Below are 13,661 nucleotides of genomic sequence, written 5' to 3'. Positions count from 1 at the left end.
AAAATTAAAACAATTTCAGTTGAATATGTGCAACCATACATTAACATATAAACGTTGTTTTCAATCTATTCCCATGTCTTTGGAAAATAAGTATAGAAAAAAATACAATCTTGTTTTTACTTTACAAATATGACTTTAGACGAGATGAAGTAACTTGTCAAACACATACAATATCCCAATATTTCTTTCTGGTTCCACTGCATTGCACTATCCACACATCCAAATTATATCCTTCTCCATTCTCATCAAAATCACTTAATTCCTGGTTTCCAGAGAGTAGCGACACAAAGTGATGACTTATTGACTGTCAGAATAATTTAGGATTTTGAACATTTCATCAAAACTCCCAATTTTTCTGCTCTCTAAGAACAACTCCAGCTGCTCCAAATAACTAAGTACCTCAACTCTGATACCATTCTAATAAATCTCTTCTGCACCCTTACTAAAGCTTTGACATTGAGCTGGATTCTCTATTGCCCGATGCCGGTAGCGGGTTCCCCGATCTAGAGAATGGAGCGGCGGCTAAAAAGCGGGATTGGCACCCGTTTCAATGCTCCAGTCCCCCTCTAGCATCAGCAGCGAGCTACATGCCCAGCGCTAGCGGGAAGATGCAGATCGATCATTTTCACCAATTTGCGTCTGATTAACAGCCTGGAAGCCCAATTCTCCAGCGCCGCCCCTCAGCCAGGAGTCATGCGGGTGTGAATTGGTGCAAATATTTACCAGCGGGACCCGGGCGCGATGGCTGTTGAGAGGGAGCAAGGAGGTAGTAAGCAAACGTTTCAAACCTTTCAGGCTTGCTGGGTGATGTTTGCCTGGACCTCAGTGGGTAGCAGGAAATGACCTGGCAGCAACTGCGTGGACTTGGGGACCCTGGCTGAGACCCCTATTGCTGCACAAATTCATTTAAATCCACCCCCTAACTGCAGCCTTCAGGCTCCCGGCTGTTGAGACTGCCCACAGTTTCCTGCAAATGCTCTGAGGGCTTCTGGTCATGTGGAAACCCATCCATTTGAAAACCCTCATATCCCAACAGTGCTAAGCGCTGCACCACCGTGCTGCCCTCTAAGCATAAATCGGTTGCAAATCAGTAACATTTTTATGTCTTATAACTTCAATTTTAAACAGTTAGTCGTCAATTAATATAGTTTTTCTGATGCAACATTGGGTAATGAAATAGCACTGCCTGTAGACCAGCTGCTTAGCCACTGATTCGCAGAATGGTGAAATGGCAGATTATAGATATAAAAAAGTAAAATAAAGTATCGATTGATCATGAATCCTTTACAGCTTAGTTCAAAAACAACAGATAATGCATCCAAATAAAATCCATGCATCCTTTGTTCAAAAAGAATGAAATGATATTTATTTCCAGAGTTTAAGAAGCTCAGACCTGTTCTGTTAATGCAAGATACAGGTTCAGGTGGAGCAAAGGATCCGCTTATTATGATGCATGTCACTTGATGTTGTCCATCAATGACTTCAATCATGGCACTAATGCACTAACCTGCACCTTTATTATTAATGTTTTCCAGAGTGAGGCGATCTGAATTTATTTTCTATTAAACTGGGCTTCAAAAGATAAAAGGAAAACAAACCCACTTTGTTTCTAATTCTGTGGGGTTGACAGTGTCTGTACTAAGTGCGGCTGCACTCTTGTGCAAGTGTATTTTGCAGCCAAACTCTGGTTTAGCTCTTAGAACTGTGGGCTGAGTATTTGAATTCAATGTAAATGTAATACTTCACACTTTTCGTGCTTTAAGTCATTTTAAATTGTTCTTTCTCTCCTCTCCCACTCTAGTACTGTTTTAAATGATAAGAATTGTATTCTACACTAAGTCCAAAGTTGGGTATACAATTTACACAGGTCAACCAACTGTGGAGGACACCATTTAGAGTGAACTGCAGTGCTTGCACACACATGCAGTTCCAGTCAAGTTGGTGTACAGCATTCAAAAGTGATAACTGTGGCTGATTTTCTTTGTTTCCAGCTCAGTGGTACTTTCAATCAATTACAGAACCCTTAAATCTGTAATCTTAGCAGAGTTCTGGGGCGAGATTCTCCGACCCCCGGCCGGGTTGGAGAATCGCCGGGGGCTGGCATGAATCCCGCCCCCGCCGGTTGCCGAATTGTAACGGCGCGGGCCTAGCCCCTCAACGTTAGGGCTCGGCCCCCCAAGATGCGGAGGATTCCGCACCTTTGGGGCGGCGCGATGCCCGACTGATTTGCGCCGTTTTTGGCGCCGGTCAGCGGACATCGCGCCGATACCGGAGAATTTCGCCCCTGATATGTAATTTGGGGTCTTCCGGTCTATGGAATTGAAAGACAAGGATTTCACCTTTGAACCAATGCCTTTTGAAGGCTTGAATGGACTATCAAGCAATTCCAGGCCTAAGATGTCCATAAAATAGAATTGTTGCTTGACCAGCCCAGTGGTCAGCTCCAGAGTAAGTTGCTTGGTGTATGGGTAGTGTCTGTGTATGTGGAGATCTGATTGAGATCATTTATTGTGGCTACAAACTGTAGTCCTGGTCATCTGAAAGCCATCAGTTGTAGCACGTTAAGCTCAGTTACAATGTTGTGGCTTGAAGTTCCAGCACAGAAAGAGAGTGCTGTCTTTTGGCGAGAATGGGCTGTAGGTGAAATTTTCTTTAATTCTTCACGCGATGTGGGTGCTGTTAGCTGTTGCTCATCCCTAATTACCCTCTTGTAACTGGCTTGATGGGCCATTTAAGAGCCACACATTGGTGTTGGTCTGGAGTCATCACCACTGTGCCACAATCTCTTCTTTAATTTCAAAGTTAGACCATGCCTGCCTATTTAGAGGAAATTAAAAGATTCCATGACATTTAAAGAAGAGCAAGGTGCCCTCCCAATGTTTTGGCCAACATTCAACTCTCAACCAATCCGAAATAATCTTTCTTTATGGGACTTTGCTGTACCTGAATTGGCTGCCATGTTTGCCGACATGGGCATGACTACGCTTCAAAAGTAATTTGTCAGTTGGACATGACCAATGCTATATAAATATTCCTTTCTCTAGGCTGTCAATGGCAAAACCATTGACTGCTACATTGTAAAAGCTCAGTAACTATCAGGAAAATGGGTATTAATGTGCTAGAGAACTATGGAATGTAGGCTGGAGCCCCTGATTACAGAGGAATATGCTTTCCAGTTGCAATCTTTCAGTTGTCATGTGGACTTCTGATGACAAAATGTGTTAAGACCTGTGAGGCGTTGAAAGTACTGAACTCTCTCTACTGGAAAAGCTTCCAATGGGAAAGTGAATAAATGTCTCTCATATTAAACCTGAGGTGAGTCTCTTCCCAAACACAGCAGCAGATGGGGTTATTGGCTAGATATCCCTTTTTTTTATTTGTTCATGGGACATGGGCATCGCAGGCATTCATCACCCATCCCTAATTGCCCTTGAGGGAGTTAGCATTGCTATGGGTCTGGAGTCACATGTAGGCCAGACCAGGTAAAGATGACAGATTTCATTCCCTAAAGGACATTAGTGAACCAGAGGGGTTTTATGACAATCGTTTCATGGTCATCATTAGACTTTTAATTCCAGATTTTTATTGAATTCAAATATCACCATCTGCAGTGATGGGATGTGAACCTGGGTCCCCAGAGCATTACTCTGGATCTCTGGTTTACTAGTGCAGTGACCACTACGCCATCACCTCCCTTCAGTAGTCTTGAAAGATACTATGATAGCACAGTGGTTAACACTATTGCTTCACAGCGCCAGAGTCCCAGGTCCGATTCCAGCTTGGGTCACTGTCTGTGCGGAGTCTGCACATTCTCCCTGTGTCTGCGTGGGGTTCCTCTGGGTGCTCCGGTTTCCTCACACAAGTCCTGAAAGATGTACTTCTTAGGTGAATTGGACATTCTGAATTCTCCCTCAGAGTACCTGAACAGGCGCCGTCTTGTGGGGACGAGGGGCTTTTCACAGTAACTTCATCGCAGGATTAATGTAAGCCTACTTATGACAACAATAAAGATTATTATTATTAACAAAGTTGTGACCCTTATAATATGGGAAGAATGATCCAATCTTTATAGAATCATTAATCCCTACAGTGCAGAAGGAGGCTGTTCGGCCCATCAGGTCTGTACCGACCCTCTGAAAGAGCACCCTACCCAGAATAACTCCCCCACCATATCCCCAGAACTCCATTTGACCAGCACATCCCTGGACACTAAGGGGAAATTCAGCATGGCCAATCCACCTAACCTGCGCATCTTTGGACTTCGTTGTTTGTAAAATAGCTTATAGCACGCCACTTAGCTGAATCAGTGTCTCGGCTGTGGAGTGGTGGTGCCAAAGACAAATATATCTGGTCTGTAAACATGGATCCTTGGGTGTTACCAAGGAGAAAACATACTGTATGAGGTATTACTGATCTGAAGATGTTGTGCCCTTTTTGTGCACTTCATTCAGCCCTATGGTAACACCGAAAGGGATTCCCATCCTCCCAACTTTGTAAACTGTAACCTGTCCTGTAAGAGCAATAAGAAGATCTTCAGAAAAATGTGTGTTGGCCAATTGTTTCTTTTCAACAATCAGGCAACATGTAGAGGGAGGAAAAGTACACAGGATGTTCAAAGAAATGGTCATTGTCAATTCAGAGTCCTTCAAAACACGATAACAACAACAGCAGCCTTGCTTTAATTGATAGTCCAAAGCTGACTAGACCAATTTTTCTGTAATGCATGCCATCTGAACTACAATTCAGTGTGGGACCTCATTTCCCTAATTATGCCTTTGAACAAGGCTTTTCATGCCCATGTCAGCCTCTTTTGTTTTCCTCAGAAGTGTCGGGCAATAGAGGTGTGATAAGTTTTGTTACAATTTTCCGATCCATACTTGCTGCCAGTGAGTCTGGGGAAAGTTAAGGCTAGGATGTATAATATGTATTGTTTCTGATACACATTCAGCTGTTGTCCTCTTCAGTACAGTGAAATAATTTTGTGGTTTATGAGACATACAAGTAACCAATCATAAGAATGTGCGTAATGCATCATTCACTCTTATATTAATCGTTTAACTAATCCATAGTTTTAATCATGGAAACACAATTTACTCCATTCCAGATACCAAGATCATGCTTGGAAGTGCTTTGAACTACTTTATTGAAGTAAGTACTCCAGGACTTTTGCAGTATGAGACATTGTTTGACTTATGCTAAAGCAAGCAACAACAACTTACATTTATATGGAACTGTAACATAATAAAACATTCGCAGGAGCATTAAAACCTGCCGTTTTGGTCAGTCAGAGTTCACGTGTCACAGTCCTCAATTCTGTTGACACAGGGTGGAAAAATGTGAATTTGTAACACAATGAGTTCTCCCTCACAGCCACAACATTGCCAGGTGGTGACTAGAACCTAGAACCTGTTCCCAGGAATAGTGAGAGACCATCTGCAAATGAATCACCGTGGGCCACTCTCTCAATTTGAGAAGAGTAGAGTGATGATATCTGAGGGGAGAAAAAATGTGAATTCCAGAAGGAGACTTGAGAAATGTTTTAAAAATCTGCTGGAAGAAATTGTCTAACCCCGTCTGAGGCATAGTATTTTTACAACTGTGCCTAATTGTACAGTTGGAAGAATACTGATTACATATTGGGGAACAAAATTACAAAGCTATATTCATCAGTCAAGCCACCTCTCATGCATTCACTCACAGGAGGAAATTGCACAGTAATGTTAGAAGCAGAGATGTAAAAGAGCTACTTCCAGAATTGGATTACTGCACAAATTCTAATTGTTAATGACTAGAATAATGAATAAGTTACAAACAATAATGGTGGCTGCCTTTGAGAATCGAGTTTCAGGAAGAAAGGGTTAAACATGCAGCTGCACGAATACAGTAATTACAGATTTCATTGGGAATTAAGATTGTTAATGAGCCTTAAATCCTTAATGCTGATGCCCCACAATTGTGCCATTCTTCTCTTGTTTTGGGGGTTTTACTTAAAAATACTTTTACCCAGCCTCTATGCTCAGCAGTAATATTAAAAATCCAATGATATTGAAGGTAGAATGACAAAAATAGTTAGAAAAGTACATGAGATGATTTGAATAAACCATTATGAATAAAGGGAAGAAAACATTAAAATGTGCATCTCATTTGTTTCTGAAGCACTCTATACATGATTGCTTCTGTATTTGAAGACATTTAGAAAGGTTTTTCAGGTAAAACTTTGCATGTAATTTTGTATATTATAGTAAGTTAAAATCAGGTTGCAAAGGTTAAAAGGAAGCTTCTATTGATTGGGGAGTGATCTGTGTGAGATGCTTTTATTCAAATGTGTTAATTTCAAATTTGAAGTAGCTCTTCAAGGCGGATTTTGTTTTGTTGGCATTATTGCTTATCTAGGCCCAGATTCTTGCTCCTGGTTAGGTGCACAGAAGCTGACCGTTGAAAATGGCTGCTCGAATGTTGGATATTCGGTCCAGGGGGGTGGTTTGAATTAGAAGTCCTGAGAAGAATAGCAAGGATACCAATTGCTGAGGCGGACTGGCTGAACGGACTACCTTGGGGCTCTGGATCTGTGTCCAAAGTTTTAAAATAAAGATTAAAGCATGGCACATCCCTCCAGCCCTAATGCTCCCCATGCTACCTCACGCCCCCTCTAATCTCTTACAGCCTTCACGCCAACCTATGTCAGCCTCCCTCCCCCCATGGCCCTCTACGTCATTCCACCCATTCACTTAGCATTCGATAGCCGCTATGCCAATCTATAGCCCCTACATCAACAGTGCCAACATACAAACCCATGCCCCTACCCACCATTCTTTGCCCTTACGCCTGCCATGCCAACTCACCCCAAAGGTATCCTGTGACCAGATCCAAAGGATACCTAACTTCTCCAAAGGGGTAACCTGGCTATCCAAACAAATCCACAAGCCTGTTCTCATCTGGTCTAGTCTACACACCGGGTTTCACTTTACTGGCCTACCAGATTTCCACTTCAGTGGAGGCAGCTGATGATTTAAATAGCCAGCTGCCTCAGTAAGCCACACCCACTCCCAAACCTGCCCTCATGAAAATAGGAAGCGCCACAACCTTAACCTTCCATTGTAAAAATCTGGGCCATTCTGTTTAAACCCATTAACTGCAATAGCACTTCATCTGCTGGGATATGTTTTCCCACATACTGAGCGTCTGAGTTCACGTATGACGCTGAGGGGTGTGAGTATAAATTGGCTTATTTTTCCTAGAAGAGTCACCCAAGATCACTGTTGAGCAGCTTCTAGTAACCAGATCCAGAACAATCTATACCTACTTGATTAGGCTTACAGTTGAACTGTAGCGATACCGTTTCACCAGATTCTCAGTCCAGTTATATGTTTTGTCCGATATTGCATGTAATTAATATTCATAATTGAATGATAAATGCAATGTATGTGCTGAACATTTCATATCTTGGAGAGTATTGTGAGTGAGTAGCTCATCAAGGGTTCATATGATGCCAAACTAGAGAACAGGAAGCAGAACCAATGGGGCTGGATTCTCCGTTATTGGGACCATGTCCCCACGCCGGCATCAAAACTGGACTTTTAAGCCAGAAAAACTGGCGTGTAAGGCCACATATTCCTAGCCCTGCAGGGGGCTAGCAGAGACCCGGCGTAGATCTGGCAGCTTTTGCTGCGGATACGGGCCCTCGTTTTCTGGGTCTAGCGGTCGCGCTGTGCTCTATGGAGGACTCGGACTGCGGAGCTGGACTGAAAATAAACCCCCCGATCGGCCGCGCGCTCGACCCTTACCGCCCGCACAAACATTGCATAAGGCCCCCCCTGCCCTCCGATCGGCCCGCCCCCGAAGAGTGCGTCCGCGGACTGAGTCCGCAGCCTCCACGCTAGTTTCCCGAACCGGCAGGACCACATTAGATCCACGCCATTGGGACTTCAGCCATCGGGGGTGGAGTGGGCCTCCAGCAATGGCCACAGGTAGATGCTCCGAGTACGCCGCTTTTCGTGGCCCGTAGAGTCGGGGAACCGTCGCTGATCCCGATTCCGTGCGGGGAAACGGATTCTCCGCCCTGGCGCCAGCCGGGATTCGGGGTGTGGAGAATCCAACCCGTGGTATCTGATCTTTTGAGAAGAAACATAGGGTGGGATTCTCCGGTCATGTTCGCCAGGCGACTGGAAAATTCCTCCTGAGGTCAATGGATTTTTCCATTGTTGGCGTCTCACCGTGGCGTTCTTTTGGCGGACAGGGCGGAAGAATCCAGCCCATAGTGAACTGTATGTAATTGCATTCACAGGTTTGGTTGAAGGAGCTGGGCATTTGGTCAGACTTCTTACCTACACTGTCATTATCAGGATCTCTCTTCTGGTGAATGCATTCTGAAAGTTTCATTACCAATAAATCACTAGGAATTTGACCTGAGTTTAGAGCTGTTTATGAAGTAGCTCTTTTGACCTGATATGAACTCAGAGTGGTTTGCTCCCAGTTTACCTGCTGCAGTTTGAATACACCAAAAAAGAACAAATTTCAGAACCATCTTGCCAAACTATTCATAGTCCTGAAGTGATAAAGGTGGCCCATACAATTCCTAGAATGTTCCACATCCACCAAAACCAAGCAGTCTCTTTTAAGAAAAACAGAGTTCATGGGTGGGATTTTCACCCCACCAGCGGCATGTTTTCCAATGACTGAGGTAGCTCGGCATTGGCTAGCGGCATTTGTCCCGCTGATGTCTACGGCATTTTGTATGGCCCCCCCGTCCCGCCTCCGGGCAAGCCACCACAGTGGGTGACCTAGAACATAGAACATCGAACATTACAGCGCAGTACAGGCCCTTCTGCCCTCGATGTTGCGCCGACCTGTGAAACCACTCTAAAGCCCATCTACAATATTCCCTTATCGTCCATATGTCTATCCAATGACCATTTGAATGCCCTTAGTGTTGGCGAGTCCACTACTGTTGCAGGCAGGGCATTCCACGCCCTTGCTACTCTCTGAGTAAAGAACTTACCTCTGACATCTGTCTTATACCTATCTCTCCTCAATTTAAAGCTATGTCCCCTCGTGCTGGACATCACCATCCGCGGAAAAGGGCTCTCACTGTCCACCCTATCCAATCCTCTGATCATCTTGTATGCCTCAATTAAGTCACATCTTAACCTTCTTCTCTCTAACGAAAACAACCTCAAGTCCCTCAGCCTTTCCTCATAAGATCTTCCCTCCGTACTAGGCAACATTCTGGTAAATCTCCTGTGGCGGGACAGGCTGGAAAATCCAGCCGAACATTTCAGGTCAAATCCTGCTTGTTTCAACAGAACTGTGATTCTCCCCCCATTGATGCTGCCTGACCCGCTGACTATCCCAGCATTTAAATTTTATTTCAGATTTCAAGCATCTTCAGTGTTTTCCTATTGTAGGCAAGCACCTAGTAAGAATGAGTTGACATATATCCTATGGCCGGAATTCTCCGTTGGGATTCTCTGGTCCCCTCCCATGGGTTTCCCGATGGTGTGGGGTGACCCGAATGGAAATTTCCATTGACAGTGGCGGGAACAGGGAATCCCGTCACTAGCGAATGGCATGGCGCCCCCCACTACAGAAAAACGCGGCTGGGATTGGAGAATCCCACCCCATATTTTCTTTTCCTGAATTTTTTTTAATGATAAATCACTGGTTTGTTTGTAAAGCTTGTGTTCAAAGCAGACCTGTTAGTATTATTTATTTATCTCGGTGAACCCTTATATCGATCAAATGACCACTCAACCAGTTAGTTAGTTAGTTCAAAAGATGGTTTATTTACATACGCAAGAGTTACCTCAACATGCAAACACAATGTCTACTACGAGTTAAACTACACCTATCAGCTACAATAATCTATACTTAACTTCAGGGCGACCGGCACTGTGCAAATGGATAAAGGCCTTTATCTGGATTTCACTTGGCTGGTTTGAAGAAAGTGGCTCTGTCTCTGCTGGGCTCATCCGTCAGGTAGCGATCGTTAGTATTGAACTTAGCTGGTTGTTCCTGCTGCAATTGGGTGCCACAGGGCAGATCCAAGAGAGACAGAACACATGGCTGCGCTCTCTTTTATCCCTCTGGGATTTCGTGCTCTTTGGGGCAGTCCTTAACCTTGGACCCAATAGTTCGACAGGCTCTGATCACTCTCTTCGATTTCGGCCAATAAGGAGGTGGGTGCCTTGGTAGCTAGGCGGGTCCTTCGCGGTCATTGACCTTGGCAGTTGTGCTGTCTGGGTAAGGGGAGTGGCGCCGATCAGTCTGTGGCTGTACAGGTTGCTTGATTGGAGTCCTATTGTCGTGGGAAAATGGGCCATTGAAATGTAAACGAGCGGGGGTTTCGGTCAGGTCTGGTTACCTGTGTTTTAGATACACATAGGTTGTGTATCTGTCTTGAGTCCTGGGTTGGCCATAACTCCCATGGTCCTTTGCAGGTGGCCATCTTAGATGGCTACAGAGCCAAGTCTCGCTTCTAAACTGTAATATGGGTGGCAGTCCAGATGATTGGCATAACTATTAACAAAAGACAATAATATGTACAAAGAAATGCACATTCAACATTTCATTCTACACTTCCGTTTGTGTTATCAAAATTGAATGACCCCTAAGAAGATAATGCTATTCAGTATTTAGTTTGAAACTGTGTGGCACAAACCAAGACTTAATTCTTTAAAGGAATTCATGGGTCCCTGGTGTGGGAGGTCTCCATATTAAAGGGGAGAGGGAGGAGCTGGTGTGTATGGGGGGTTGTGCAGGTAGTGCATTGGTGAGGAAGAGGTTGGAGAGTGGCCCTCGGATGGACTTTGGGGGAAACTCCTCGAAGGGGTTACCCCCTTGACCCACCGCCAGGTTCACCACATCAGGGCCATGCTATGCTGGTGGATACCAGAAGTGATCCGCGCCCACGTGATTCCTGGTCGAGGGGACTGGAGAATCATGGAGGGCCGGAGAATATGGTGCTGGGCGCGCTAAATGGATACAAATGGTTAATGAAGACCCATTTGCTTTCATTGACATTCTCCTGCTAGTGCATGGTCGTGAACCTCGATCCTGGCCCCAGGGGGGGGTGGGGTCAGTGGGTCAAAGCATCACAATTTTCCCCCGATGTCCGATTCTACGTCCCACCGGGAAAACGCTTCAGGCGTAGCAGGATGGAAAATCCAGCCCTTCATCTTTCCAAGCATTTTTAAGATGTTGCTACAATGCATGTTCAATTATTTCAATCATTTGATTTCTCCAGTCTTTGATTTATCTATCAGATAATAGGATGGAAGGATAATAGTTCATCATTTAGAAAACATTTTTACTTAAAAACATCTTGTATGTTTAATTCACTCCTTAACTCCTCCGATAGAATTCAGAGAACAAGCTGATGCTGTGAAGCTGAAATCAGCTCGATGTTGATTCATGATCGCCAACCAGGTTTCTCTCACCGCTGTTTACCTTATGTGCTTTCTGCTTGCCCACTTTGCAATATCCTGCTTCTTCCACCCCTGAAAATATCAGGCATGCTCCTGTTGGTCCATTTACATTTCTCAACTCCTTCTCCTGCTAGTAAAACCACCAACCCCACTGGCTCTTTGAACCCCACTATTGACATTGCATTAAAGGTCAAAAGTCACACCTGAGATCTGGGAGTGCTGCATGCGACTAGATAAAGGGGATCTCAACCCTCCTTCTTTTGGAGTCAGCTGATATTTTAACTTGAGACTTGCACTACAAATATGACTGCAGCCTTGTTTCACTGTTACCAGGAAATGCCATGCTTTGTATATAAATGCTTCGGGAGTCATTACAAAACAATAATCTATTTGCGTGGAGGGGAGGGGATCAGATATCCTCAGCAAACCACGTGAGCTGAACTGGCTCGGCATCGGAACTCCAAAATACAATTGCTGGCACAAAATCATCACTTCTGGTTTTCTAATGGCTTTAGTTTTGTCGGAAGGTTTTACAATTTGGCGTTTGTTTTTCCACCCTCTATGCCTTTTGTGCACCCTGATGTTTAAACTAAAGGTATCACGGGCCGGATTCTCCGAGCCTCCGCGCTGAAATCGCGATCGGCGGGGCGGCGCAGAATGAGCGTTTACGCTGAAATCCGGTCCGACGCCGAACCCGCGATTCTCCGGTCTGGGAATCGCTCAGGAGTTTCTCGCACGCGAAGTACACGGCGCGAGTAGGGAGCCATTGACCGAGGCGCCACCCCATGCGATTCCCCGAGGAACTCTGGACGTGTTCCCGACGGTGTGGTTCTAACCACCTATCGGCTGTCAGGAACGGCTGGTGGCGGCTGTGGATTCAGTCCGCAGCCGCCCTGGTGAGGGGGTGGGGGGGAATTTATCACCGGGGGTGGGTCTCATCGACGGCCAGGGGGGCAATCGGTCGTCACGGACCCTTGGGCACGCGTGATCTCGGGGGGGGGGGGGGGGGGGGGGGGGGCGGCGGGTTGAGGGGGGGCCTACATTTCTGGTGCCACTCCGTGGTCCGAGTCCGCCATGTCCCATAGGGCGGCCGCTGCAGGCCACCGCCGTGCGCATGTGTGGACTCCCGACCGGAAGTGCGGGGCCCCGTATCCGCAGCCAGAGCTGCGAGAAGCACTCCGGGGCCCTGCTAGCCCCTTGCACGTCGGAGAATCGCTCAGGACTTTCTTGAGGAAAGTCCAGAGTGATTCGCCAGTGTTTGTATGCTGGCGTGAGGATATAGCCCTATTATTGGAGAATCCTGCCCCACAATTCTGACTTGCTTAACACTTGTATACTGGAAATTATCATTCAATTATTTAACTTGTCTGCAGTAGATTCAGTATATTCTGCCTTAGGTGCATGTTATTTTAGACAGTGGCAACGTTCCTAGCTGTTGAATAACCATTAAACTTAAGGTCTCGATTATAAATATTTAAAAATAAATTTAGAGAACCCAATTCATTGTTTCCAATTAATAGGCAATTTAGCGTGGCCAATCCACCTAGCCTGCACATCTTTGAGTTGTGGGGGCGAAACCCATGCAAATACAGGGAGAATGTGCAAACTCCACACAGACAGTGACCCTGAGCTGGGATCGAACCTATGACCGCGGCACCGTGAGGCAGCAGTGCTATTCACTGCGCCACCGTGCTGCCCCCCGATCATCAATTTTATTAACAACGTTACCAGATTAGCATTAACACAATTAGTGAATACACACTTGGAATAATTGATTGAGATTCTCTCTCTTTGAGTTAATTTGGCTGGCTGAAGAGGGAAGTACTGATAGTTTGCGATACATTGGTTGTTCCCATACCGGCCTCCCCGACCAGGCGCCGGAATGTGGCGACTAAGGGCTTTTCACAGTAACTTCATTTGAAGCCTACTTGTGATAATAAGCGATATTATTATTAACTCTGAATGTATAATTTTCTACATCCTCTGAACAATCAGGATGCTCACAGTGGGATAAGTAACAAACCAGGACCACTCAGCTGAGATTTTAGTGCTACTGACTGATGTTGACAATTAATACTGCGAAATGTGTGCACTGAGCCAGTGTAATTTATCCTTCTGTAACGAGGTGAAATCTTCATGACTAAGTGTTATTGATATTCAGTCTATTTTAGGATAGTGGGTGACATGTTAAGTTTAAACCTGTTCTTTGATCTGTGGGACTTGCATTCAAATCCAGTC

General features: G+C 45.2%; 1 protein-coding gene across 5 annotated transcripts in view; it reads left to right on the top strand.

The window, feature by feature from the left end:
* Window positions 1-13,661, top strand: part of mrrf (mitochondrial ribosome recycling factor) — a 64,962-nt gene that overhangs the window by 17,332 nt on the left and 33,969 nt on the right. For 3 of the 5 annotated variants that reach the window (XM_072488384.1, XM_072488379.1, XM_072488380.1), the window contains exon 2: window positions 5,105-5,148. The exons of the other annotated variants lie outside the window; for them this stretch is intronic. The gene's annotated coding sequence lies outside the window, so the exon portion shown is untranslated. The remainder of the gene's footprint in view (window positions 1-5,104; window positions 5,149-13,661) is intronic. 5 annotated transcript variants of the gene reach the window in all.

This window comes from Scyliorhinus torazame, chromosome 22 (assembly GCF_047496885.1).
Source record: "Scyliorhinus torazame isolate Kashiwa2021f chromosome 22, sScyTor2.1, whole genome shotgun sequence".
Classification (NCBI taxonomy): domain Eukaryota; kingdom Metazoa; phylum Chordata; class Chondrichthyes; order Carcharhiniformes; family Scyliorhinidae; genus Scyliorhinus; species Scyliorhinus torazame.
Note: the sequence above shows the minus strand (reverse complement) of the source record. Positions and strands in the feature narration are given on the sequence as shown.